This window comes from Lissotriton helveticus, chromosome 9, assembly GCF_964261635.1.
Source record: "Lissotriton helveticus chromosome 9, aLisHel1.1, whole genome shotgun sequence".
Lineage (NCBI taxonomy): Eukaryota > Metazoa > Chordata > Amphibia > Caudata > Salamandridae > Lissotriton > Lissotriton helveticus.
This window is the reverse complement of record NC_136070.1, coordinates 1,213,335,233-1,213,363,081: the sequence shown is the minus strand read 5'-3', so window position 1 is coordinate 1,213,363,081 and position 27,849 is coordinate 1,213,335,233.

Here is a 27,849-nt window from a genome sequence, read left to right as displayed (position 1 = left end):
TTACCCTTGCCAGAGAACGACCCCAATGTGCACCCCGTACATGACTGCGTGACTCTTACGGACGAACAGACCAGGAGTAGGGTCGATCTCAGAGACACAGCTTTCCCTGACCCCGACGGGGAGTTGTGGGTGGACGGTTCTTGCATCAAACTCTCCGATGGTACCACTTCCGCTGCCTATGCTGTCACCACGGCTCGAACTGTAGTAGAAACAGCCCGCATCACCCAGCGATCTGCCCAGGCAGCGGAACTGATTGCTTTGACGAGAGCCTGCATCCTGGCAACAGGAACCACGGCGAACATTTACACCGACAGCCAGTATGCCTTCGGGGTGGTTCACCATTTTGGGCTCCTCTGGAGGGAGAGAGGATACTTGACCTCACACGGCACACCCATCCTGCACGGGGATTTAGTCTCCGCCTTAATCGAAGCTGTCCTCCTCCCCAACAAACTTGCCGTTATCAAATGCCAGGCACACAAGAAGGTGACAGACATTATTGGACAGGGAAATGCACTAGCCGACATCACCGCCCGAACGACAGCTGAAAATAGAACGACAACACGTATGTACGTGACCAGGTCACAAGCAGAAAACTGGACTGACGCCAGGGACACAATTAGAGACATACAAATGGCTAGCACACAACACGAATTGACTGAATGGGCACGGGTGGGATTGAAAGACGATGAAGGCTGCTGGCGGACAAAAGACACGAACAGATGGTTGCTACCTGATTCATACTTGATTCCCATATTATCCATGGCACACTCCCCAGCCCACATAGGATCAGCCCCCATGATCGAACTTGTCTCCAGGGTTTGGCACAATGACAAGATCCCAGATTCCGCCAAACGCCTGGTCCAACAATGCTTAATATGCCTGCAACACAACCCCGGGAAGGGAACTGTAGTACCCCGGGGGGGATTTGGGGTCCCAAACCACCCATTTGAAGTCCTGCAGATGGACTACATCCAGCTAGACAGATGCCAAGGCCTGAAATATGTACTTGTCGTGGTGTGCGCATTTAGCAAATGGGTGGAAGCATATCCGACCCGTGACAACACCGCTATGGCCACTGCAAAGGTCCTGTTAAAAGAGTTTTTCCCCCGTTATGGCCTCTGTCGTGTTTTATGGAGTGATAATGGCCCCCACTTTGTAGCCAACGTTATCCAGCTCATCCTAAATGGGCTGGGTATCAAACAGAAATTCCACGCAGTCTTCCACCCTCAATCTGCTGGGCTGGTCGAACGACACAACGCCACACTAAAGCTTAAACTGGCCAAAATAGTGGCTACGACGGGCCTGAAATGGCCAGACGCCCTCCCATTGGCATTGCTATCGATGCGCTCTACCCCCACCCGACATCACTTAACCCCTTATGAAGTTGTCTTCGGTCGACCCATGAGCGTCTGGTCTGCCCCGAAACCAACGTCCATTCATGACGTTCCGGATGTCCTAATGTCTGATTATCTGTACAAATTGACTGAAACTTTGTCTGTCCTTCATCAGCAGGTGCGGCAGGCCATCCCCGATGCTTCCAGGGGTCCGGGTCACGCCATCCAGCCGGGGGACTTCGTGCTGATCCGAAACTTTCAGCGATCAAAGAGTTTGGAACCCCGGTGGACGGGCCCCTGGCAAGTGCTGATCACCACTCGGACCGCACTTCGAGTGGAGGGGAAGAAACACTGGCTGCACGCTCATCACTGCAAAAAGGTCTCTCCAGCCCTGGCCACGACAGACACCGTCAACACCCAAGAAGAGCTCCTGAACCGGGACCGACCATCGTTGAACTGCTACCCTGATACAGAGACACTTGAACTTTCAAAACATCCTGACCCCACTGTGCCATCTCGAGAAGGGTATTTCCTGCGTCGAAAGGAGGGAGCTTCGGCTAAGTAGGCCACGGACTAGGTTAAAGAATCTCAGAACGGTGACCCAAACTACCAAGGGTTACCTGGAGAGAAGCTAAAACTGAGTCTGTGGTCCTGCCCACTACCGAGCACCTTGAAGACGAAGATGATGGAAGCGCCAGATAAGAAGATGATGGAAGCGCCAAACAAGAAGCCGACTGAGACAACAGGAAATACCCACTACAGAAATCCGAGAACAGACAGACTCCATAGCTCAAAGACAATTGCACTCTTCATCGTAATCCTCCTCTGTTTTCTCCTCATGACTACGCTCTGGATTATGGAAGAACACGCACCTGCTCACGAAACATTCCTAACCACTGCTCAGCCTACCACCATGAAGGAACATTATCTAATTTCGCTCTCTCCTCAACTAAGAGAGAGGCGAAAGGAGTTTTGGAACAACTCTTTCGTGCAGCTACTTCACCAGCACAATCTTGCCACCAACGCCACCAACTGCTGGATCTGTGGGTTGCTACCCCATGCCACTGGACATTCAATACCATTCATCCCTTCACCCTTCTCCGTCCACGGCTCCTGCCTTGCCTGGCTGATCCTCCTGCAAGAGAGCTATACGGAAAATGCCACCTCCAGCAGAGCTGCAGCACATTCTTCTCATGGGGCCGGGCGAAACAAGACAAAGACACACTTCTGCCCGCTGACCCCCAGCGACTCAATCCAAATGGACATTCCGGCCAAAGAACGAACCGAAATGCAGGTGTTCAACAATCCAACCAGACCCACCTTCTCCTATCTGCGGAAACGAACGGCTGCCACTCTGACTGTAGCCCTGACGGTCATCAACGTCACAGGCCACATGTGTGTAGAAGGACTTGGGACACAGCTGGTGGGTCACAGCGCTTGCCGCTTTACCAGAACTTTGGACTCCACGGATCCACCTTCCTTTGTGTCATCCCCAAACATGTATTTCATCTGTGGCACGAAGGCCTACACTTGGCTCCCCAAAGGCTGGGGGGGCACTTGCTACATCTCCTTCGTCCTTCCTCCAACTTATGTGGCCCCAGCGAATCACCACAGGCAAAAACGAGCAAAAGACGTTGAGCAAGCCGACTCAACAGGAGCACAGTTCCTCGATGCTATGAAAGGACTCGTCCCCCTCTGGGGCCCGATGGCAAACAGCCGTGCCATCCGACATTTGACTCAGGCAGTCGAGACAACCATGAACATCACAGCGGGCATCTTTGCCAACAACACTGCCGAGCTCCAAGCGGTCCGTTTGGTGGCTCTTCAGAACCGCCTCGTTCTAGATGTAGTTCTGGCGGACCGTGGAGGAGCATGCCGCATTATTGGGGCCAGCTGCTGTACATACATACCGGACAACTCACCCTCAGTGTACAAAGCCATCGAACATCTTCACAGACTCTCTTCGGAAGTCCACCAAGAGCAAGAAGAATGGTCGCTTGGTGGTTGGTTCTGGGACACCGTCAAAAGCTGGGGCTGGAGACTGCTCACCATTATCCTGATTCCCGTAGTTGTAATATGTGGCCTATGCTTAGGAATTCAATGTTTGCCACCTATGTGTTCTTTATGTGCGAGTTGTATTTTTCCCAAAACTGTGGACATTGGAAGCGAACATATGAGGGCATCATATGATACCGAAGTTAGGAATTTGATGAAAATTGACATTGAGTAAGCAAGTTGGCTAGATATGTTGAAAAGGGAGGACTGTTAAAAGTTAGGCTGAAAACCGTCAACATTATCGGCGCCCTCTTGCTCTCCTTAAACCTTTTGTGCGCGTAAAACAGCCGCCATTTTGGACACCATGGCTTCCCTGCTCTCGCCGAGAGCCAGCGCGTCTCTCTCTCTCTCTCCTAACTTCGCTGGCAACCCCCCCCCCCCCCTGCCTGCACCTGCCTTGAGTCATAAACCCCTCTTCGGCGCTGCTCTGCCCCAGGCCCTCATCCTGTTCCCAGCGCGACATCTCCCTGCTTCCCCGTCATGACCTCCGGCCCTTTTGATGCAAACCCCTTTTCCCCGTGTGCCCGTCTGTCTTCCCCGTTCCCAGGCCGACACCTAGCTCTGCCGATACCAATCTCTTGCCCCTCCCCATACAATAGGAAGCTTCCCTCCTCAAAGGACCCCCGAGATGATCAAAGCCCCCCCCCCCCATCCCACGAGATCCGATCGAAACCCGCACACTCCGTGAATCGGCGGAATACCCAGCTGCGCAATGATCATCACCTGTTGTGAACGGGGCGGGGACTTCCACTATAGCCTTGCATGGGAACGGGCTGGGAAGGGGGGATTCTGAGGATGTCTTTCCGTACATCAAAGTATCAACGAGAATGTGTTACATGTAATAAAGAGATAAACTCGTGTATAAGAGGCCAGGTCTCCGGGATGCATTTAGAGCACCTCAGAACGATACCTTCTGTCCGTTTTCGTTGTGTTCTCCTCCGGAGCGAATAAAAACCTTGTTTCCTGCCTTCCAGTCTCCAGCGCCTGCCTCTCCAATAGTTTAACTTCTTTGTGGGTTCAAGAGGCGACATCGCCGGGCAATAATTAAGGATCTTATATTCTGGTTGGTAGTGCCCCCCCAGTTTGTATTTTTTCCACACAGTTGGTGATCTTTAACAACTTGCATGTGCCATTTGAAACACTTGTATATGCATGAGTTGGCTTAAGGCATGTGTATGAGGTAACTTAGACCTATGTTGACTTGTTGGACTACCCTCCTTAGACCAGTCTAGCTGTGTGGTGTTAGTTTAGCGTTCAATGTGTTGTTTTCGAGAGCAGTATATTTTTTGGGGGTTAGTAATATATTCCGCTCCAACTGCGGAACTGGCAAAATGTTGGCCACTCTGCATCATACTTGTAACTCAGGCGGAGTTTTTTCTCATGCACAGCTCGAAAATTGTAAATTGGCGAGCACAAGTGAGATTTAGCGCCCCTAGCATGATTTTCAATTACTGAGAGGGCACTCAGTGAGATTTCTCCATGGCGGGGATCACTGGCGGTCACGGTCAGAAAGATTCCTCTCGCATAGAAAATCTACTCAAGCGGCAGCAAAGTCAGCTCGAGAAGCCGCGACCTCTGGATTGCTGTGTGGACCTGTTTGCGCTGATTTTTCAGGGCAGAATGGGCTCCCAGCACGTAATCTCAGTGTCAGCAGTGCAGCGTCTTCATTTCTTGCCATTCGTGGAATTCCGCAGAATCTCGCTGCGTTTTTTTTGTAACTCCGTGGAATTCCGCAGAGTGGAACGCCACGAGTTCTGCTTAGGCCTAATAGTTTTTAGGAAACATGTGGGGATGTCGTGGGCTCTGTGATGCCCTGAGCTCTGTTGCTTGTAGGTATGTTGCCCTGTTTTATGTGGTAGGTTGGTGGTCGTGATTGTTTGTTATTATGGTTGATACTGTTGGTGATATCTGACTTCATGTTCGATGCTGAGTGAACAGGTTAAAAGGTGTTGTGGAAACTGGGCTGTGCGGCTGAATTCTTAAAGGGATCGGAGTGCCTGGGTTTGCACCTTGGATCCAGAATCTGTATTATGATGCCATTTTCTGTGCCGTGCCAGTGCAGAAGGAATTTGTGGCTTCATTTCAGTGTCCTGATTGCATATAATAACTTGAAATATTTCTCTAATTAATCCATATTTTTCTGACAGCAGAGTTTGGATACACAGGGCATGATATTATTTTCTGCTCTTCACTAGTGTACAAGGGTTCTGTGAGCTTCTTTTTGGCATCTTGCCTTTTTAATTTAATGCATGTTTTACTGACAGCAGAGCTTGGAAACACAGGGCATTCATTGCCCCTTTGTGTTTTTGAGCTCTGATGTCAGAAAAAAATACATTAACCTGGGGCGGTTCCTCCTTAAGGGCGGAGGAGCATCGCCCTGCCTACTGCGAGCGCAGTAGGCAAACACAAATAAATAAAATGGCATAGTAATGAGGTTTTAATTTACCACCAGCTCATACTGTATACAGCGGGAGTGTGAGGACAGGGGGCGGAGCTGAATCCTGCAATTACAGGATGACTCCTGGGTCTACAGTGCACATGAGTCGCATAGGCTGGCTGTCTTGCGAGGGCCAGCTCGACATGCGCAGTGTAGACCCATCAATTCCAGGGCTGTAAAAAAGCCAGGGGATTGCGGCACAGGTCCCTAGCCTCAAAATGAGCACCGGGTTAGCTTGCTCAAAATAATCCTGGAGCTGTTTCCATGCTGAAGACTGAATGAGAGCAGCTCCAGGATTGGTTCGATTCACGTTCCACTGGGCAGGAAGGAAGTCCTTCCCTTTCCTGCTCGTGGACACCAGTATAGGGGGAGAGAAGTGTCGCACTGGGATGGAGTAGCATTAATAATGAGTAGTGCGCCATCGTGCCCTACCATATTTTTGCGTTGCTAGCCGCCACTCAGTGATATTTCGCGATAATGCATGCGATCAAGATGCCAAAAATAAGTGCACAGATGCCTTCTGCGTTGGCACAGCACAGAAAAATTTTATACGGCCCCAGGTCACGTGCCATCGGAGTTTTGTCCTGGATTAAATGGATTCACACAGGGCAGGGGCAACTCGAAATGCAGCTTGTAAAATGGAGCATCAGATAAAAGACATTTCGCCAGCGTCCTACTTTAGCGCTAAGCCTTTGGAATGAGTTTGCCTTCGCTGGCTGCTGTCTGCGGCTTGGCATCTTCTGCGGAACCAGGATTTGATGGCGGCCTCAGAAGGCACCAGTCAGCCCCTGGCAGTGCGCCTGGCTCACTCTCATGTTGAGAGGAGTGTAATCAGCCTCGAGCTCTCCCGTCACCAGAGACCAGGCCCCTGTCAGACGTGAATATCCGCTGTCAACTAATTTCATGTTTTGGATTTACACGTGTTCTTTCTTTTATCCATTTCTCATCAGCCTTTTCGATGCCATCTGTTGACCTCATGCTAATGTATTTCCAGTGCTGGGGAACAGAGCCGCATTCTGCTCCTGTGAAGTCAAAAGAAGTTATTTTGCAGTTGCCTGCCTGTGACAGGTGTAGTATAACGCTCTCCAAATTTATGGACCGGTTTGGTATCGTGCCCTATATGGATATAGCTTCAACCAAAGCCTTAAATAAATCATTCTTCATCCAATCTTGTCAAATAATCTAAAACTTACTCCTACATTTTTTAAAAAGTTTTTTTTGTTGCTTCTGTACATTATATAGAGCACCTACCTCTTCGAGCAAGTGGCATTTTCCGTAAATTGTCTTCCCCTGTCCTGCTCTCAGTTCTCTTTTCTATGTGTACCCCTCTCTAGACAGTAATCTCTGAATCCGCAGAGTAAGAGAAATGGGAAAGGGCAGGAGACAGGAGAAGAACAGAGATAGAGAACGGTTCATGGAGAAAGATGAAGCAGCGGCTGAAGTGAGGTGGAGAGAAAGATAAGTGAGATAAATAGGTGAGGTAGGGAAGGTTGTATGGTAAAGATCGAATGATGAAATGGCTAGAAAGAGAAATAGGAGTACAATTAGGAAGATGTACGAAAAGATAGAGGTATAGGGAAAGGTAAGAGGTAAAGAGGCACAGAGAGAAAGAGATAGGGGGAAGGATGTAGAGCTGCCGACTTCGGAGCTGGGGAACCAGGTTCGAGTCTCGGCGTTGGCTCAACAGCCTGTGATTCTGGGCAAATCACTTAATCTCCCTGGGCCCGAATTACAGAATGAATTTAAGACTCAATCCTAAACTTACTACTATTTTGGTATTCACAGAATGCACTTACTACTTTTGGCATTCACAGAATGCATTTACTACTTTTGGTATTCAAAGAATGAATTTACCACTTTTGGTATTCACAGAAGTTAGGATTTTGTCCTAAATTTGTCTTAAGACAAACTTAAGACAGACTTAAGACAAACTTAAGACAGACTTAAGTTAGGATTTTGTCTTAAGTCTGTCTTAAGTCTGTTTTAGGTTTGTCTTAAGACAAAATCCTAACTTCTGTGAATACCAAAAGTAGTAAGTTTATTCTGTGAATGCCAAACGTAGTAAATGCATTCTGTGAATACCAAATTAGTAGTAAGTTTAGGATTGAGTCTTGAATTCATTCTGTGAATCGGGCCCCCTGTGCCTAACAAAAATTAATGTGTCCTTGTGTAACTTAACTGGTGCTCATGTAAAGCGCTCCAATACGTTCGGGTCGAGTTTGGCAATATAAATGTACAGAAAAAAAAGGAAATGTAGAGAGATGTAGAAGGATAGGGTGCACTGAGGGATGTACTAAATAGACAGGTAAAGTAGAAAAAGGAGTGTGATAGAGAGAGGTGGAGGTAGATAGAAAGGAAAGGTAGTGCCCAAATTATGGAATGAGAGAGAAGGGAATGATTCAGAAGAAGAGGCAATGGGCAGAGAAAAAGGTAGCAAGAAAGGAGACACTCAATGAGAGATAGAGATAAGAGTGATTGCCAGGGATTTAGACTATTTGCAAGCTTCCTCACATTGCCTTCTCTATGTTCGTTGTAGTGCTCTAATTATCCAAGGGTATGCCTAGGCGTAGGTCCCTTGCTTGCTGTGCATATAATCAAAGCTAATTTGGAAAATCATACTATGATATCTAGAATAGATTAACATGCTCTTTTTAATTTGTCAAGAGCTCACTGTATTATTCAAATTCTATGTGTGAAATTGCAAGAGGGCACATTTTTAACATTGCTCAAATAGGATTTTTTTTGTTGTGATACAGGTTATTAAGTGCTCCTAAATAAAGGAACATTGGCATAGATTCCTGATGGTAAAATCCGCTCGCAAAGGGGCAGATTCTCAGAATCTGCCCCTTTGCGACCGATATTTTTCCATTTGGGATGCATCATCCCAAATGCAAAAATCGCAAAATCGCAAATCGCAAAATAAGAAATCGCAAATTTGCGATTACTTGCATTTAAGAAATCTAAAAATTGAGATTCCTTAAATGCAAGGCATTAAAGTAAAAAAAAATAGCGATTTCGCTAATAGGGCTCGCAAATTACCATGAAGTTGAACTTCATGGTAATTTGCAAAAACTTTGAAAAATGCACTAAAGTGCATTTTTCAAAGTTTCATGTTGCGCACACACATGCCCTACCACACCACCACAACCACGATTGGTCTTTTTGGTAGGACACATCACTGGTGGTTCCGGCGGATTGGAGAAGCACACAATACCAACAGGTGTGTGTCCTTGTCCGGACCATCTTCACAGTAATCCCAGATGATGATGCTCTGCCATATGGGTGGGCTGATGGGATTCATTTTCTTTTGGTTGTATACACTTCACAGGTAAACACAGAGCCTTTCTGTCCTTTGGATACCCCTGCACACTTGAAATCGCATTCTCAATTTGCGATTCGCTAATTGCGATTCGCAAATTGAGAATGTCTTCCCATTCATTCCTATGAGCCTCTAGGCCCATAGGAATGAATGGGGAGGTATTCCTTAATTGCGAGTCGCAATTTGCGAGTCGCAATTTGCGAGTCGCAATTAAGGAATATTAAGAAATCGCTATTTTTTAAGCAGTTTCTTCTTGCATAGCATTTTGCTATTCCTTATTAGCGATTCCTTATTTTTCGCTAATAAGGAATCGCAAAATGGATGCTTGATGCATCTGGGGGATTATCTATTAGCTAAAGCACTGACGTGTGAAATACAGCAATTAATGTTTTAGGTCTGGATTTTACTTGGCTTTAAGGAAATTGCTCTTTGTCTTGACATATGTGGCACAACTTTCCATGAGAGGAGCTAACTCTTTAGATTGTGCATGTACAAGGCTTATGGCCTGGAGAACTAACATTTTGAAAGATTAGCACTTCCAGGCCACCGAGGCTTACACATTTCACTTACAGGGATGTCTGACTCATAACAATCTGAATCTGGAGGAGCCTTCCTCCTCAAAGAGAAAAGAGAGGAAGGGGTGGGGGAAGAAGGAGAGAGAGAGAGAGAGAGAGAGAGAGATCTTCCTTTCTATGAGGTGTGGTATGCATTATCCCCTGTGGGCTAAGGAGATCTAACTGTGTGTTCCCTGAACCAGTGTGGTTTTGATGACAATCTTTTGGGTATTAGTCCATTACTCCACTTCATTTTCACCAGCATTTTTAGCATAAACCTTACTAATTATCAAGGCATGCTCCCTTTTCAGAATAGTGAAAAAGTGAAAAGAAAAAATGTGAAATACCTCAACTAAATCATTATAAGCTTAACTTTAGTTTATGTTTTTTTGTTCAATAGATGTGCTAAGGACACGCCGCTTAGCAGATTTTAAGAAAGTGAACTCCTGTCCCACCCCGGCCCTATACCCTCTCGGTTTGCCCTGGGCTGGCATAGAGATCTTTCCTCCTGCACCCCTTGTCCCTTCCCCATGATGACCTTGTTATGAGGGCAGGGTCACATCACATGCAGTGAGCTCAGGAGAGAGAAGAGAGGCATAAAAAAGTTAAGGGCAACCAAAGGCTGTGGGGTACATGTTACACGTAAACTCCATTTGACCAGTTACAATTGGTTTCTTCTTAGTGCCACTTCAGCATCTCGATTTTTGCAGATCCTGTGAACTGCTATGAAGAAAATTCTGGTTGCTTTCGATTAATTCTGGAACTTGTAGCTGGTTAGTGGCTTGTAAGGGCATCTATTGGTTTCAAATATCATTTTTATTTTAACATTAATATTATTTTCACCGAATACATACGTTGCAGGTGGATACCGAAGACACCAACAGTTTCAAGTCGAATTCTCACCATGGTGCGTGCAAGTGTCGACTCAAAGGATGGCCCTTGCAGTTGAGAAACTTTATAACGTTGTATTGAAACATTTGGAGTATTTTGTTTTTATTTAATATTTTGGGATATTGCTATTGCGATAGCAGATACATCATCAGCAGAGTGAATTGTACTTTGGTCTTCAAAGGGTCTCCCTGTTGTTCGCTGAGTGGCCCACAAGGTTGCACGTCAACTCGAGACACTGAAGGATTGCATCGACGAGACCGTACTTCGTGTGATTTATACCACGACTCTGGCTTGTCAATTATAATTTCCAGTGAAGTTTCACTATCTGCTGCAACGCTGATCAAACAGTACTGCCACTGCGGATCCTGTTGACGAATATATATTCAAAACTGAAGAACAGCCGCGTCTGCGCTCAGTCTTCTAAAGGGGCTTTCTTCGTGAAAAATACTAGTCCTGATGATGGTCTCATAGATGTGAACAAGGAAGACCGAAACGTCGCCCAATACATCATCTCCACAGCATTTGTGCACTGAAAGAAACCTTTTTACATTTATGAATTGGGTCTTCTTTAATTATTAATAGAGTTGATGACATGTTGTGAATTGATGAGTTAATATATATGTACAGCTATTCATGACTTTTTATTATATGATTGATTCTTGTATAACCCCGTGATTCAGATCTTTTGATTCTTTCAAATACATTTTTTTCAGATATAATTAGTTTGCTGTGTGCTCTTTTCAACTCTCCTCGCTTTGTGATTCATTGAATGTATTTTCTGAACCACTTTTGAATGTATTAGTTATCCTATGGATACAAATGGGTCTAATTGATGATGGACCCCAGATTTTGACATACACCTAATTAAGTGTACTTACTTAACAAATAAAATCCCTTGTAGCCTTTCTTTACCTCAATTATCCACAAGGTAAACAGCATTTACAACGCGGCTCAAGTCAAGCTATGCCTTTACAACGTGGTCCAAACCAAGAATGCATCTTCACAGCGCATTCCTTTACTACGCAAGTCAGTACAATGTTACTGGACAGATGTAGGACCTTAAGGCCAACACTTTCCCTACTGTTGTGCAGACTGGAGTTGGAATACTAAATTATACTATTGCAAAGTCCACCGCTTTCCCTAAGCCAAGTCGTTGTAACAACTTGCGTTGTAGAGGAATGTGTTGGACGCATTAGTGGTTCGGACTGCATTTTAAAGCCATGTGTGTTAAATGCATGCGTGATTTGAACATACAATCGACCACAATGACACACCAGTTACACTCATCAGTTTTCCTCCCCACACCGAAATATAGTACAGACTTCCACATCTGTGTCCACATCTGCCCTGCAGCAGCTTGGTACCTCTGCAGAGGACGGTTTACTGCGCCCAACACATGAAAGACTTACAAAGTCTGAGCAAATAAATCCCTTAGAAGTTCATCATATCAAAGAGTTCTATAATTATATCGAATAACAACATAATAGAATTACAGCTCAGTTCAAGAGCTAATAAAGTTGTGCAGAGTGGAAACAAACAAACGTATCACGCACCAAAGAAGAGACAAACAATGTATCAATTTCAAAATACCAGAGGCTTCACAAAACGGGAACAAGACAATGTTTGACATATGTGACATCATTTTATTACGATTCACATTTACTTTACGAATCTTGCAGATATGTTTAGTTTCATGCACATATATGTATTTTATATGGTGTTTAATAGTGATAATTAGTCTGTTTCAAAGCACTTCCAAGGGATTTAGCAAGCACAGCAGGGGCGAGGGGGATAGGAGAGAAATATATTAGTTGGAGATCACGCAATTTTAATCAGCGGGGGAGGGCAATAGCTAGAACGGGGCGCACATTTTATGAGGTCACGTTTGTCAAGTTCCTGATTTTTCAATCCTACACACCTTTTAAAAAGTTAGCAACATTATTTAAAAAATAGCACATGAGAAAAATCCACTTCAAAGTATATTAGTTCAATCAATCAATCAGGGGGTTTAAAGCGCACTACTCACCTGGCAGGGTCTCAAGGCGCTGGGGGTGGCGGAAATGCAGCTCCGCTTCAGCCGAAGAGCCAGGTCTTAAGGCTCTTCCTGAAGGTGTGCATAGTGGGGGAGCGCCTGATGTTGACCAGGAGCACGTTCCAGTCTTTGATTGAGATGTAGGAGAAGGCTCTTTCACCCACTCTGGTTCTGCGGATGTGAAGGGTTTCTGCCAGGGTGAGGTCGGCGGAGTTGAGGTTCCTTTTGGGTACATGGAAGGAGACTCTTTCGTTGAGGTATTTGGGTCCAATGTTGTGGAGGGATTTGTAGGCATGGGTGCGTAGCTTGAAGGTTACTCTATTCTCAACTGGGAGCCAGTGGAGCCCTCGCAGATGTTGGGTGATGTGTTTATGTCGTGGGATCCTGAGGACGTGTCTGTTCGCAGGTTTTCTGGATGGTATGGAGTTTGTGTAGCAGGTATTTGTTGATTCCAGCAAAGAGGGTGTTTCCGTAGTCCATTCTGCTTGTTATGAGTGCTTGGGTGACAGTCTTTCTGGCTTCGGGGGGATTCACTTGAAGGTCTTGCATAGGATGCGGAGGGTGTTGAAGCAGGTGGAGGCAACGGCGTTGATCTGTCAGGTCATGGTGAGGGAGGAGTCGAGTATGATGCCATGGTTCCGGGTGTGGTCTGTGGGGGTGGGGTGGTGCAGAGGGAGGAGGCCACCAGGAGTTGTCCCACACAGAGGGGGTGGGTCAGAGGACTAGGAGTTGGTGTTTAAGTGGTGGAGTAACTCAATACCTACTTTTTTACACGAGAATTCTCCAGCATTGCATTTTTCAGCAAGATAGCTCTCCTGCAAGGACCTTTTTTGAGGAATATCCCAGTCAGGTAAAGTTTGAGAAGGTGAGAAACTTTGCAACATTGTGAGGTTGGTATGCCTTCTCAAAACTTTGCTGCTGAAATTATAATTTTGCACATCTCTAGATCAGAAGTAAAATCTATTGGTGACACTGGAGAGGGTTTTATTTTAATTACATTTAAACAGATGTTTTCATGTGTAGATGCACACAAAGCTCTACCGTGCCTGCAGTATCTGCAGCTGTGTGAAATTAATGTGCCGCCCGACAGTGCATGGACAACCAAACTGAAGATGAACCCCAGAAAAGGTCCATATCTCCACATGAGCAGGTTGGGCTGAGCACTCACAACTCTTCCAAGTCAACCTTCCCTTCATTCCTTCCTTAAGATGGAATGACAAGATATGAGGCCAAACAGTTCATGCACTGACCCCAACATGTTTCGTCCTATCATGCTACACTCTAAAAAAAAATTATTTTATTGTTTTAGCGATCCACCAAATAGTATTCATCTAATATAAAACATGAGTGAATAGCCGTTTGATTTATTGGTTATAGGTATTGGATTGTAGTAAACCATGACGACTGTGCAGGAGTGTACGACTAATATATAAGGGAACCTTTCTTTAGCAAGTATCCTAATTTAAACAATCATTTATACTATAACATAAAGGCATTATCACCCATTGCAGAGGACTAAATCAGTCATTAAAGGCCCTCTCCACAAGCAATATGCCCAAACCACAGGTGACACCAACACCAATGCCCGACAAAACAAGGTTGCAACATTTTGAGCTTGGAATTGCTGTAAGATGCTGTGGACAGTAACGTGAGACTGGCACCAAGCGACTGTGCCAACCATAATGTTGTGATATCACATTCTCTATTATTAAATTAAAGGAAGCTCGCACAGCTCTGTTTCTTTGGGCAGAGACAACAAATCATGTCTTGGCTCTCTGGCAATACTGCCTTTCTTGTTGACTGAACCAAACCACAACCCCCTACAGTACTCTGGGTGGGAGATATAAGGAAAACAAATGGCGGGACCAAAAAAAAAAAGAAAATGTAGCAACAAATTTTGTTAACTTGTGCTTTATTCACCGAAAATTCTTTCAAAATAATTCCTTAAGAGGAAACAGTTGGGATTGTATCCATTTTTGCATGGTGGGGTTCTAAACTTTTCTACTAATACCAAACATGTTTGCTTGCAGTCCCTGTAACTGATCATATTTAATTTCTGATCATACATTTAAATCCATAGGATGCAATTCTTACCGTGGGTGGTTTATTTAACATATGCCTCTGGTTGGCAGTGGTTGTGCCCATAATGCAGTGCCATTGTTTTTTACATTTATATGCCACTGGCAACACCCAGCTGATCCTGTCCCTCACCATTGAACCCTCGGCTCTCAGAGCCAACTTTCACAATGGAATGAAGGCCGTCGCTACGTGGATGAAAGACAGCTGCCTCAAGCTCAACACCGAAGTTCTCAGCCTGGGACCCACCATGTCAGCCTGGGATGACTACTGGTGACCTGCCCGCTGGGTGCTCCCCCCAACCTGATTGACCACGCACACAACCTTGACATCATACTGGGCTCTTCACTCACAATGGTCTGTCAAATTAACGCAGTTTCCTCAGCCTGCTTCCACATGCTCCGCCTACTCAGAAAGACATTAAGATGCTTCCCCAGAGAATCCAGAAGGTCAGTCATCCACATACTCATCACCTGCAGACTCGACTATGGCAACGTAATCTACGCCAGCCCCACCCAGAAACAGCTCAAGAAACGACAGAACATTCAAAACACCGCTGCCAGACTGATCTCGACATCCCCCGTCGCAGCCACATCATGCAACACTTCAGACAACTCCACTGACTCCTAGTCAACAATAGAGTCACCTTAAAGCTCCTCGCCCACGCCTACAAGGCCTTACATGACGAAGGACCAGCGTACTTGAACCGCCGCCTCACCTTCCACATATTCAACAGATAACTCGGATCCTCACAACTCGCCCTTGCCTCTATCCCGAGGATCCAAAAGACCAGAACCGGAGGGAGATCGTTTTCCTACCCCTGCACCCAGTGCCCCTGCATCACAGACCATCAGAGTCACTGGCCCTATTCAGGATAGACCCCAAGAAATGGGTCTTTGAATGATCCTTCACCGAGGCCGTCTAGCAACTGCCCCCAGTGCATGGAGACCCTTACTGGTGAGTAGGTTTGCTTTACAAGCCCCTTGATTGATTGATTGATATGTAAACCTACTGCCATAAGTGATGCCCTGAAGTTCTGTTACCAAGCTTTCAGAAGGTATGGAGGGGCATAGATGTAGGGTAACCCTGGGCGAAGCACTACGCTACGCTCGCGTAGTTTGCGAAGTTTGCGCAACTTCGCACTACGCGAGCTGCACGTAGCACTGTGCGAACACGCGCAGCGTAGCGTAGTGCAGCGGTCGTTTTTTGCTTGTTCGCGGTCCTCAACATCATGTTCGCGACCGCGAGCAAGCAAAATGACATCCCGGGGAGACTCTCAACGCGGGTAGGTCAGGTTTCTCATTGCGAGTGGTCGTGCATGCTCGTGACCGCTCGCAATGAGAAACTACCAGTTTGCGTTGAGAAAGCTGCCGCTCGAGTAAAAATCTACTCGAGCGGCAGAAAACTACAGCTCGCACTGTGCAAGATGCCGTTTTCAATTATTGCACAGTGCCGGATGCTTGTTCGCACTGTGCAATCATTGAAAATGCATCTTGCACAGTGCGAACATGCTACTACGCAGCTCACGTAGTGCTACGTGAAGTTCGCGTAGTGCGAAGTGCACTTCGCGTAGCTTCGCGTAGCGCTACTTCGCGAACTACGCCCACCCGCCCACACGCCCACATACGCCCACATACGCCCACATGCCCACACATTGTAGGGGTTGAATAGATGTTGGTTCATGCAGGTGTACCTAAGAAGACCTGAAATGATCCCTCACTCATGGCACAGTGAGAAGACAGCACAGTTACAATGCGTGGTTGACCCAGTATAATGCATGCCAGAATTAAGCACAATAAATGATTTTCATGGTTTAAGTGACTGGCAGCTGAGAAAAAGTCATACATTTGAAAGCAATCATTCCTTGATGGCCCTCTGAATATCAAGGTGGTTAAGAACATTACTGATGTGGGCAAAGCAAGTGTTACAGTTTGATGAAGAAAGTTGAGTTTACAAGTGGAGTTCAGGTTAGCAAATGTATCCAAAGCTGGTTCTTCAAGTGAACATAATACCTGAGACTCAGAATCAGCATCTTCTTTGAAGGAATTCCATGCTGGGTTTGGTGGGCAATGCAAAAGGTCTGAAGGACTTCTCGCTACAGAAAACTAATGAAGAGCCTGCAGCATTGAGTTAATGCAGTCTGAAGCCTTATTACTACATGCTGGACTCATTGCTATGTCCACATTGGCATGGCTCAGATGTGAGAGCTCTACAGCAATAGCAGCATCCACCAAAAAACGTAGGAAAAGAGAAGAGTACAAATGAGCAGTTATAGATGGTGAAATGAAGATTTCACAGCCATGTTGAGTTGGTGTATGAGGGTACAGACAGTATCCAAGGTGACTCCAAGGACTTTTACAGATGAATGAGGAAAGAGTTAAGGACCCAGTTGTGCAGTTTGCCAGGAGGATGGCAGTGCACATAATAAAAATCCAGATGACCAGTACAAGGACAAACTGGAGATTATACTGTACAACTCTTGGAAGTCCTTGGCACCTACCCCTAAAGTTACTTACAGTCCCACTATTGTCTAAAAAGGCCACCATCCACAAACAAAAACAAAGGATGAATTATAGTGTATAGCATGTGGTTTATAGAACCTTGAGTCCAGCCGTGAGCAGAAGAGGATACTCACATCTGGCATTTCTCAGTGTGATAGGTGGAGAAGCGGGGGGTCTTAGAAGATAATCAAGACTGCACTGGTATATCTTTCTAGGCGGTACTTCTTTATTTCAGTTGTACAATAGCCAGTCAAAATAATATCATCCTCCTTATATAACAGAGCCGGTGGTAGTGTAGGTCTTGGTAAACTGGGTTGGTAGTCCTTCCGTCTGGGGTCAGTAAGACAAAAAAAGAAAAGAAAAAGGCCCTGGGTTACTACTTTCACCTGAGATGCGGGTCTGGAAGAAGGGGGGCGGGGAGTGAGGGGATCACCAGGGACTTTCACCAAAAACACAGCAACATGTGATATAGGCGTCTCAGTGTGTGCTCGGGGGGGGGGGGGGGGGGGTAGCGACTTATGATTCCAAACACAGCCCCGTCCCGTGACCTCCCTCAACCACCCCTACCCACTCCCTCCCCGTGAAAAAGACGAGTCCCCTTATTCAGGCCCGTACCTTGTTTAGCCACACTTCTCCAGTAGTGCGGCGGGGCGGCTCGTGTTCTCGGTGGCCTCCTGGCGTTCTGGTTTCCGTGGGCTGAGCGTCTTCCGACTCTTCGTTCTCCTTATTACCAGGCGCCTCAGAAGCAACACTGGTCGACTACTTCTCTGCTCCCGCTCCAGCTTCTACTTTCGCGCCATCTCCTTTCGGGTAGAACGCTATGAACTCCTCCTTGGCTCCGGATTGGACGAAGGACGATGACGTCTCCGCCGTAGTTCCCACCTCTGGGAAAACCCAGGCAGCATTAAAGGGGCCATGGGTGTCCTGCACTCGGGGCGGAAAGGAACAGGTATTAAGGTCTTCACCCTGCCCCGGGCAGACAGGAACCCCCTGACACTCAGTTACTGAGAAAATTGCTTCTTGTTAAAGGTCAGAGACTTCTTTGGACAGTACATTTTTCTGGGGCTTTCTAAAGTGTGGGTGCTGCCACTGCACTCACACATGACTCCACCTGCATCAGGAGATATGCCCTATGTTTTATTAATCCTTGAATTTCTGTTAAAAGATTGTACCAATATTATAAGGTCTCAGGATTTCCTAATCTGCACTTAATAAGGCAAGGATGAGTGGTGTTGCAGCTATAGGTATTCAGCATTCCCATTCCGGATCCATTTGCATTGTGTGGGGGTCTTCAAATGTATTGTCTTACCCACTGGTAAGTCTCATATTGGTGATGTTAGTGTAGCAGCAGGAGCTTCATGCCTAATTTATTGATGTATCCATTTGTAAAGCGCCTGGTTACACCACTGGTGTTTTCCCGTGCTAAAAACAGACTCTCAGTGAGGCAGTGGAGAAACTCTAAGCAAGATGCTAGTGGTCTTTGACAGTTGTTCTAGTAGGTCTAATCTGGTTGGCTGTTGGACCAGCCATTTCTTTAGATTTTTGAGAAAGGAGGTTTCACAAGATTCTGCTCTTATGTCCGCAGGCAGTGTGTTCCATGTCTTGGCTGCAAGATATCTAAAGGAGCGTGCACCCATTCTCGCTTTCTGTATTCTCGGCACAGTCACCAATGCCTTGCCTTTGGATCTCAGGTTCCGGCTCGGTGTATAGGGTGTTATCAATGGTTGCAGATATCGTGGACATTTTTTTAACAGGAGTCGGTGACAATACCACATTGCCTTAAACATAATTCTCTTCTCCACAGGCAGCCAGTACAACCCTACCAGGGCCTTTGTTGTGGATGTTCTTTTTGGGAGGTTCAGCACTAAGCGAGCTGTCTCGTTTTGTACTGACTGAAGTTTTGTCAGCCCTTTTTTGGACGCACCCAGATATAGAACATTGCCATAGTCCATTTGGGAGGTCACCAAGGCATGTACTATTGTTTTCCTTGCACTTGACGGTAATAGGTCAATGAGTTTTCTCAGGACTTGAAGGGTCCCGAAGTATTTCCCCGCCACTTACCGGATTTGGCTGTCAAATGTCAGTTTGGAGTCGAACCACACTCCAAGGTTTTTTTACTTCTGCTTTTGGGGTTGGTAGTTGGCCTAACGTCTGAGCGGTTCTTTGTTATTCCTTCTCTACTGTGACTCACACAGTTACTGGAGCTCTGCTCACAACCCCATGATGCAGAGGGCATTTTAGTTCTTCCAATAATATGCATGACTCAGACAGTTTGTAATCTTCACCTGGCTCCCAGATTTTCTGTCTGGCCAGAGGAGGATCTTGGTGTCGCAAGTGATTTTTCTGGAATGATAGATGAGGCAGCTTGGTCCACTGTCATAGGGGAGGAGGCCAGTGATTTTCAGAAGGAATCAATTGACTAATGCCTGGGACAGACAAGAAGAGCAGGAGCGAGAGATACTTTGAAGTAACACAGTACCTTTTCTTTACAGCAATCAATAGAGATTTAAGGACTGTATCACTCTGATGCATATATAACTTTTTCCCCATGCTACAGTGGGTTGGCTTTCTATATGGGAATATAATCTCGGTACTACTTACATTCAGAAATAGAATGTGGACCCCACACTAGGTGGCTTGCTTCATCGTTAAATTATATTGATAGTTTGCAGACATTCTTTTTTTGTGGTGAATCTTTTTCATTGAAGTTTGTAGACATTTTTAGCACCCTCTTTTGTAGTAATGACGCTTGTACTGTGTGTGGAGTTGGTTAAAGTTTAGATGGGTCACAGCACCAGGAGTAATCTACTTCTCTGTAAATTGATGGAGTATAGTGACAAGTGCAGATATAAGCAACTTGAATGGCACAGCAAGGTTAGCTGTCATTTTCTCTATTCTACAGGGAAATATTGCAGGTTCAAGTTTACCCTACTGTGCCATGCTTTAAAGGTTGTATGCACTTCCTTTATTCCCACACGTCACAGCATTTAGATTAGGGAGTGAGGCGTAAGCCAGGAGATGGTGTCCATCTTGGTCCTTAAGAATGTCCTGTGAACTGTAGACATTGTGAACAGAGCAGACTTTTTTTTACTGCAATTATATGAAGGAGGGAAATTTTATTTAAAAAAACCCTTGCGACATGCATAATGTTTTTAACTTGTATAAACGAGAGAAGATTAAAGCCAATACTTCTTCGAGCCCAGGTGAACACATATAACAAATACACAGAGCCTCTCAAAGCAAGATGTCTTGATTAGCCCATCTAGCAGCTAGACTTGTTGCAGGTGATCCGTTAACCCAATGATGAAATTTGCCACTTAGTGTGGCTGAGGCATCAGTGTCCTATTCCTGAATGCAAGTTTTCCAGAGGACCCCATTCTATATTAGAGAGCCGCTTGCTGCAGTTGAAAAAAATTGTTTCCTCTGCCTTTGAGTGACACCGTTCTTGTGTCTTTTTGATGCAGGGACGTCCAACTCTCTCTCCACTATATCATCATATTGTCTGGTCTCAGTTCACACTCTTTGACCATTTTGAAAAAGGCAGAAACGTTCCACGTCAAAGACTTCCCTGTATTGCATTGTGCTGGAATTATGACTTCCACATTTGGAGCCCCAGAAGTGTTTTAGAAAATATGTGATACATAGTTGTGTCATTCGTTGCTGTCTTCTGTTGTCCCTTGATCCATGCCCTGTTTCTCATTGTACTATTTTTTTTTATTTCAAAAGATTTTTATTGAAGACATTTTCTGATATGATACAGATACAGTACAGTGGTAATGCGGGGGCACATACAGATGAGGCACAGGCATATTATGGTAAACATTCGGCATATAGGCATGGTTGCTCATATTGGTAGTCGGCGTGTCTGTAGGCCCCGAGAGTCTGGAAGGAAGTGTGAAAGAAGGAAAAAGGAAAAAGAAGAGAAAAGGAGGGGGGGACACAGGCCGCTCACAGGATGGTTCCCTTTGACCTGTGGCTGATTGCTTCCTATGGAAGCTGGCCTGTTGACAGTCTACGGGGGTTTGTGTGACCCTAAGTGTGCATCTAGGGCCGCCCACATCCCGCTTCTTGCTGTGTGGCTGGTTGAGTGCTTTGCCGTAATATTGTCCGCCCCTCTCAGGAAGGTTACTCAGTTGAACCATCTCTTAAAGGTCGCCTTGCTAGTGCACTTCCAGTTCGCTAAGATTGTTTTAACAGCCGCTGTGAACACGTCTTTATGGAAGTTTTGCCATCTGTCTCATTTTGTTAATAAAAATGAAGAATGCTAAAGTTTTTTTTAACAGTTTTTTTATTGCTTTATTTTAACAACATACAAAGGCAGTGAAATATGGCAAAACCGAAGATGTGATAGTCCAACAAAAAATGCTAAAGTTGAGGATTGTGTCTGGCAACACATCTAACTGTGGACTTTTTGTGATGGAATTCTTTTACCCCCACAGTTTTTCCAGGTATGTAATGAGACTTCTTAAGAAAGCGCAATAGATTCCAACAGTACATTTGCAGGATGGAATTTTGTGATTGTTACTCCCACAAAACGTGACCGATAGTCTGCCTGAATTAGAAAATAATCAATGGTTTATTGTGCTCTTCAACTGGAGAGATAAACATTGACAATATAGTATAGTTCACATAGTAGAGCTGTTTTCAAAAGAACATTGGAGCAGAAATTCCATATGGCTTGAGAGTGCCAACTAATATTTACATCCTCCATGGGCCACCCGCAGCTCGGATAGGATGGTCTCCCACCTGGGACTGCCACGAGTCCTGTGCATATTATAAACCCCCGTGCATATAGTGGAATACCATCAACTCAGTAGGAAGGAATCCAGCATGGTGCAGATCTCTTTAAATGTATTGCAGCAACATGCCTTTACATTTTAGCTTGTTCACAAGCAGAATATTTTCCAACTATGGATCTTGTAAATTGGGGCAAGGAATTTCAAGCTCGCTTCGCAGTGCTATTGTGCGAGAAGTAGTTTATAGAACACTGTGTTAATGAATGTCTTATTTTTGTCTTAGGTACTCGACAGTGATAACTGAGCAACAGAAAATCTTCCCCTTTGGTGTTTAAACTATCTCGCATTTGGGGCAACATCTTAAAGTCTGGATGGATGGCTTTGTTAGATATACTGAATGTAAGAGGGGCATATCCTCTTGGCAGAAGAGTGAGCAGTTCTTTCATATAAGCGAAGCAGGCACACAGTTATCTTAATGTTGGGAGCTCCGTTGAAAAGAATGGAGTGCTCTGGTCTTCTAATGGCCCGTAGAAGCCTGGAGCTCCAATATTCCAATGTGGCCGTTCACACCTGTTGCTGTGAACAAAGATCTCAAGGAGCCTGAAGGGATTTCAATCCCCTCTTACTCCTTGAGGCCTTTGTTTTATTTGTTAGAACGTTCTACCTACTAGTGGCAGAATGTTCTAATAGCCTTATAGACCTTTGTAGCTGGGCTATACTGGCAATAAAGTCCTACCCCCATGTTAAAGGCCCTCGCCTAACACCGAAGCAGCCTTTATTGGCCAGTGCACCCCACTACGGCAGGCTATAAGGCTATATAAGAACATTGTAATGTCGAGCCCTCCATTGAAGAAATGGAGTAGCTCTGGGATTACAATGGCTGGTAAAAGCCCAGAGGTCCAAAATGCCACTGTTTGTCTTTCACAGCAATAGCTATGAACAAAGGCCTCACTGAGCCCGAGGGGATTTCAACCCCCTCGGGCTCCGAAAGGCCTTTGTTTTACAAATTAGAACATTCAGCCCTAATGGGGTGGAATGTTGTAATACCCTTATAGCCCACCTTAGCTGGGCCGTACTGGCCATTAAAGTCCTGCTTCCTTGTTAAAGGCCCTCTCCTTTGACCCAGGCCTTTAACGCTGGGGCGGGCCTTTAATGGCCAGTATAGCCCTCGGTGGTGGGTTATAAAGCTATATTAGAACATTGGAATGTTGAGAGCTCCATTGAAGACAATGGAGTAGCTCTGGGCTTATAATGGCTGGTAAAAGCCCAGAGCTCCGATATTCCAACGTTTGTCTTTCACAGCAACAGCTGTGAACAAAGGCCCCAAGGAGTGTGAGGGGATTTCAACCCCCTCCAGCTCCTTGGGGCCTTTGTTTTACTAACTAGAATATTCTGCCCTGATGGGGGAGAATGTTCCAATAGCCTTATAGCCTGCTGTAGTTGGGCTATACTGCTATACCCTTTGGCTCTGGCCTTTATCACTGGAGCAGGTGTTTAATGGCCTATATAGACATAAGGCTATAGTAGAACATTGGAATGTTGATAGCCCCATTGAAGACAATAAAGTGGCTCAGGGCTTATAGTGGTTGATGTAAGCCTCCTGCTCCAACATTCCAATGTTTGTCTTTCTGTGTATTCCTTTTTAATTTAGAACATTCTAGCCTAAGTGAGTGGAGTGTTCTAAAAGCCTTATAGCCCTTTTGCCTCGGGTTATACCTGTTGTCAAAGGGCCTCACGCTATAACTGGGGTTCAGGGCCTTTAAGAACCAGCCCTCTACAGAGGGCTATAAGCCTGTAGCAGATGGCTTATTGGGAGCTCAGTCTCAACTCCTACACGTTGCAGATTGTGGCCCTCTGAGCACTGATGGATCCTCCTCCTTGTTTCTTTGAACTTTTTGGCCAGATCCCTGAGATTCAGATGGATCACAGATCTACCATAGGCGGAAGTAGCAGTTTTTGTGGGTGTTTTGGAACCGTGACCTCCCACTCTTTGTGTAAAATGCTTGATCTAGAGACAGCGGATGGATTTTGTTGTTTGGGTGATCAGCTTGTTTTTTTCAGCTCACGGCTCTTGCTACCTTGCAGCTTTTACAACTTACTAGTTTATTAGGCAGGCCCAGCATATGCATTACAACAGCTGCAGTAGCCAACTTTGAAAACATCAGTACACTAGACAACTGCAATGACCTCAAGAATGGCATCTCGCTGCCAACTACAATGCTGAGGCTCCTGGCCACTGTTATCAGGGAAGGAGCCTCACCCTGACCCTGCAGCAAAGTGACAGAGAGGATATAGTTACTACCACTCTCTATCAGCAAGATCTCTCATTAGCTCCAATAATGTAGAAGGAGCTTTTTCTCAACCTCAACCTCAGCCCTGTGACTCCAGGGAAGGAGTCTAGGAAGGGGTGGTTCCTCGGTTAGGGCGGAGGAGCATCGCCCCACCTGCTGTGAGTGCAGCAGCAAACATAATAAAATGGTCAACATCATTATCATTACACTTTATAATAAAGTTTACTTTCAGCTTGAGTGCGAGCGAGGGCAGTGCGGACCCATCCCTGCTGATTGACAGCAGGGATGATGACTGACTAAAGTGTAAAGTGCGCATGTCGGATGCCCCGCCGTCTTGCGATGGCCAGGCCAACATGTGCACTTTAGATCGCACTGATCCAAGCTGTTTTAAAGAGCCGGAGAGATTGCAGCCATAGGCCCCCAGTCTCAAAAGGAGCGCTGGATTAGCCTGCTCTAACCAATCCTGGCGCTTCTCTAATGCTGAAAACAGCATGAGAGCAGCTACAGGATTAGCTAGTTTCATTTAACCACCTTGCATCACTCTGGGGTCTGGACTGGAACTGGATCAGGTTGATTTTGCTTTCAGTCGGAATGGACACGTTCACACACTGGACCGGACGACAACCAATATTAAGTCCTCTGTGTGTCTGCTCTGATTGGACAACTGTGAAGTGTTTTTCTTCCAGTCTGCCACTCTCATCATTTATACAATTCACTTTATTCAGCTCTGTGTATCTACTCTGATTGGACAACTGCTAGTTATTCTTCCAGAGTGCCAATCTTACCATTTATACAATTCACTTTACTCAACAGAGTCAACACAACACACTAGGAAAGGCTCACATTAAGTCATTCAGAAAAGGCATCATGTTGGACTCAGTAAACTTTAACAAAAGTTTGTGTCGGACCAATACCGCACACCCGCCATTGTTCTTATCCCATGAGCTGTATGGTCATCCCTTCCAGGACTGTAGCCTTGCCTGTCTGACTTTCTGTCCTGCAAGCATCAGGAATGTGTCTAGATGTGTATCACACACCTCATGCTCTTAAACTTTTGACTTTAAATCCCTATTGGCTGCGATACAATCTGAGCATGAAAAGCGTTGGGGAAACTTGAGTGATCTGGGAGCCAGCTCCCAGCACCAACAGCTGCCCAGCACACAAGGAAAGTGTTACAAGATGTTGTTTTCTGAAATACAACCGAATAACAATTAAACCTGTCGGAATCCAGCGTCTGGTGTTTGAACTTCAGAGAACATGTGCTGACCAGATCTGCAGGCTTGCAACAGATAGTTCTCGTTTCATTGTTTGAACTGTTTTGTTGTGGAAAATGCAAGACTAAAATATAGTAACTGGAAAAGCTGATCCCTCCCATCCTTATGTTTTGTATTCCTTTACCAAAAATCTTGTAAAGCGCTCTGATACCCTCAGGGGTCTGGTTCGCGCTCTATAAAACTATAAAATAAATAAACCAGAAAAAAGCATTGGCCAATCAAATCGATCTGGGTAATTTTATTGACTGGCGACTTTGGTGTTTTTGGTTGTGTTTTATGTGGATGGGTGTGAGAATAAGTCAATGGTTGGATAGATGTGAGGATGAATGAGTGAGTGACTGGGCACCCAAAAGTTTGTTTCCTGATTCTGTAAGGAAGGGTTTGGCTGTCCATTGATTGCGTATTGATGAGTGTAAGTAAAATAACTTTATTGTATAACTTTTTAAAATTCAATTCAATATCCATAAAACCATTAGACCACATTTAATTTTTAAGCTGCGTATTCATTCTGCTGTAAGGTCAATTACAATTAATTTATGGCCTGAACCGCTCAGTAATCAAACTGTAAAGCAGCCACACTATTTGTTAAGAGCTTTGGAGAATAACGTGTGTATATAAAACCTATCACTCTTCTGCTGTTGAAAAACATTAATATTCAATTAAAATATTTTGAATAACAGTTGTTCTATGCACTCTGTGACTGCGGGATCTGTTGATTTTAGTGTTTCGCAAGTTTTGTCTAGGAATGATGTCAGTTTCCTGATAAAAGCGTTTGATTGATTCACAAAAGATGAAGTAGCCTTTTTTACTGTTCGGAGTGAGAGCTTTCTGAAAGATGGTGATAACAAGCATTTACAATGCAACGGTTTCGCCTTTGTAAAAGTTAGAGCTATTGGCATTGTAAATGACAAACTTTTTATTTATGTGTTGGTTTTGAAAACAGATAAATAAATGGCATTGTTATTTACAATGCCAATAGCTTAATCTCCCGCAAATGCGAGACCTATTGCATTTGCACACACACACACAGAGCCACACACACACATAGAGCCAAACACACACACACAGCCACACACAGAGCCACACACATACACACAGAGCCACACACACACATAGCCACACAGCTCTCTGTAGGCACAGCTATGTCACACTAAGCAAATGTAAAACTTGGCAGCTATTTGTGGTTGTTTTACACCTCTATACGTTCAAGACAATGGACTGCAGAGGTCACCTGAATCAAAACCAAGAGAAATCGCAATGAACGGAGATCCCGAGGTGATCTCTCCAACTTCGCAGTGCAAGGGCGCACGGCAGAAGTGAACTTGACACAGTCAGGGCAGAGGTGCACTTCAGACAGGTAAGGCAGGGGTACATTTCACAGACAAATGTTTAAAAAAAATTCACAAAGGCAGGGCTGAGGTACATTTAACAGAGAGGACATAGATGCACTTCACACAGGCAGCACTGAGGCAAATTTCATACAGATAGTGCTGAGGTACACAGACAGGGCAGGGGTGCTCTTCACAGACAGGACAAAGGTGCACTTCACACAGATACATTCCATATAGACAGGGCAGAGGGACACTTCACACATGCAGGGATGAGGTAAACTTTACACAGACAGGGCAGAGATGCACATCAAACAGGGAAAAGGTGAACTTCACACATGCAGGGGTTATGTGCAGATCACAGGCAGGGCAGAGGTGCACATCACAGACAGGCAGAGGTGCACTTTACAGAGGCAGGGAAGAGGTGCACTTCACACGGACAGAATGGCACATCACACATACAGGACTGAGGTACATTTCACACAAGCACGGCTGGTGTGTGCGTGCCAAACAAGCAGAACAGGTGTGCAATTCACGAGGGTAGGTTAGAAATGCATTTTACCGGGACGGCAAGTGCACAGACCTGACCCTCGCGGGGCAGGTGCCCGTGTTACACATGCACCGCAGTCCCATTTAAAGCAGGCGTCATATGGACACATTTTATACAGGCAGGCAGAGGTACCTTGCACTGACTCTCGTGGGGTAGATATCCATACGTGGAGTTGGGAGGGGGTGAGGCAGCAGCCCCGGAGATGTGCCCTGGCAGGAAGCGCTCTGGTAGAACAGGGGGTTGTGTAGAGGAAACTGGAGTGAGAGAACAGGGGTAAAGCCTGGACAGGGGTCGTGTTTAGGAATAGAAACAGAGTGTAGGGACAATGGTAGAGTGTAGGGACGGTGGTAGAGTGTAGTGATGGTGGTAGAGTGTAGGGACGGTGGTAGAGTGCGGAAAGATGGTAGAGAGTAGAGACGGTTGTAGAGTGCGGGACGGAGGTCGAGAGTAGAGACGGTTGTAGAGTGCGGG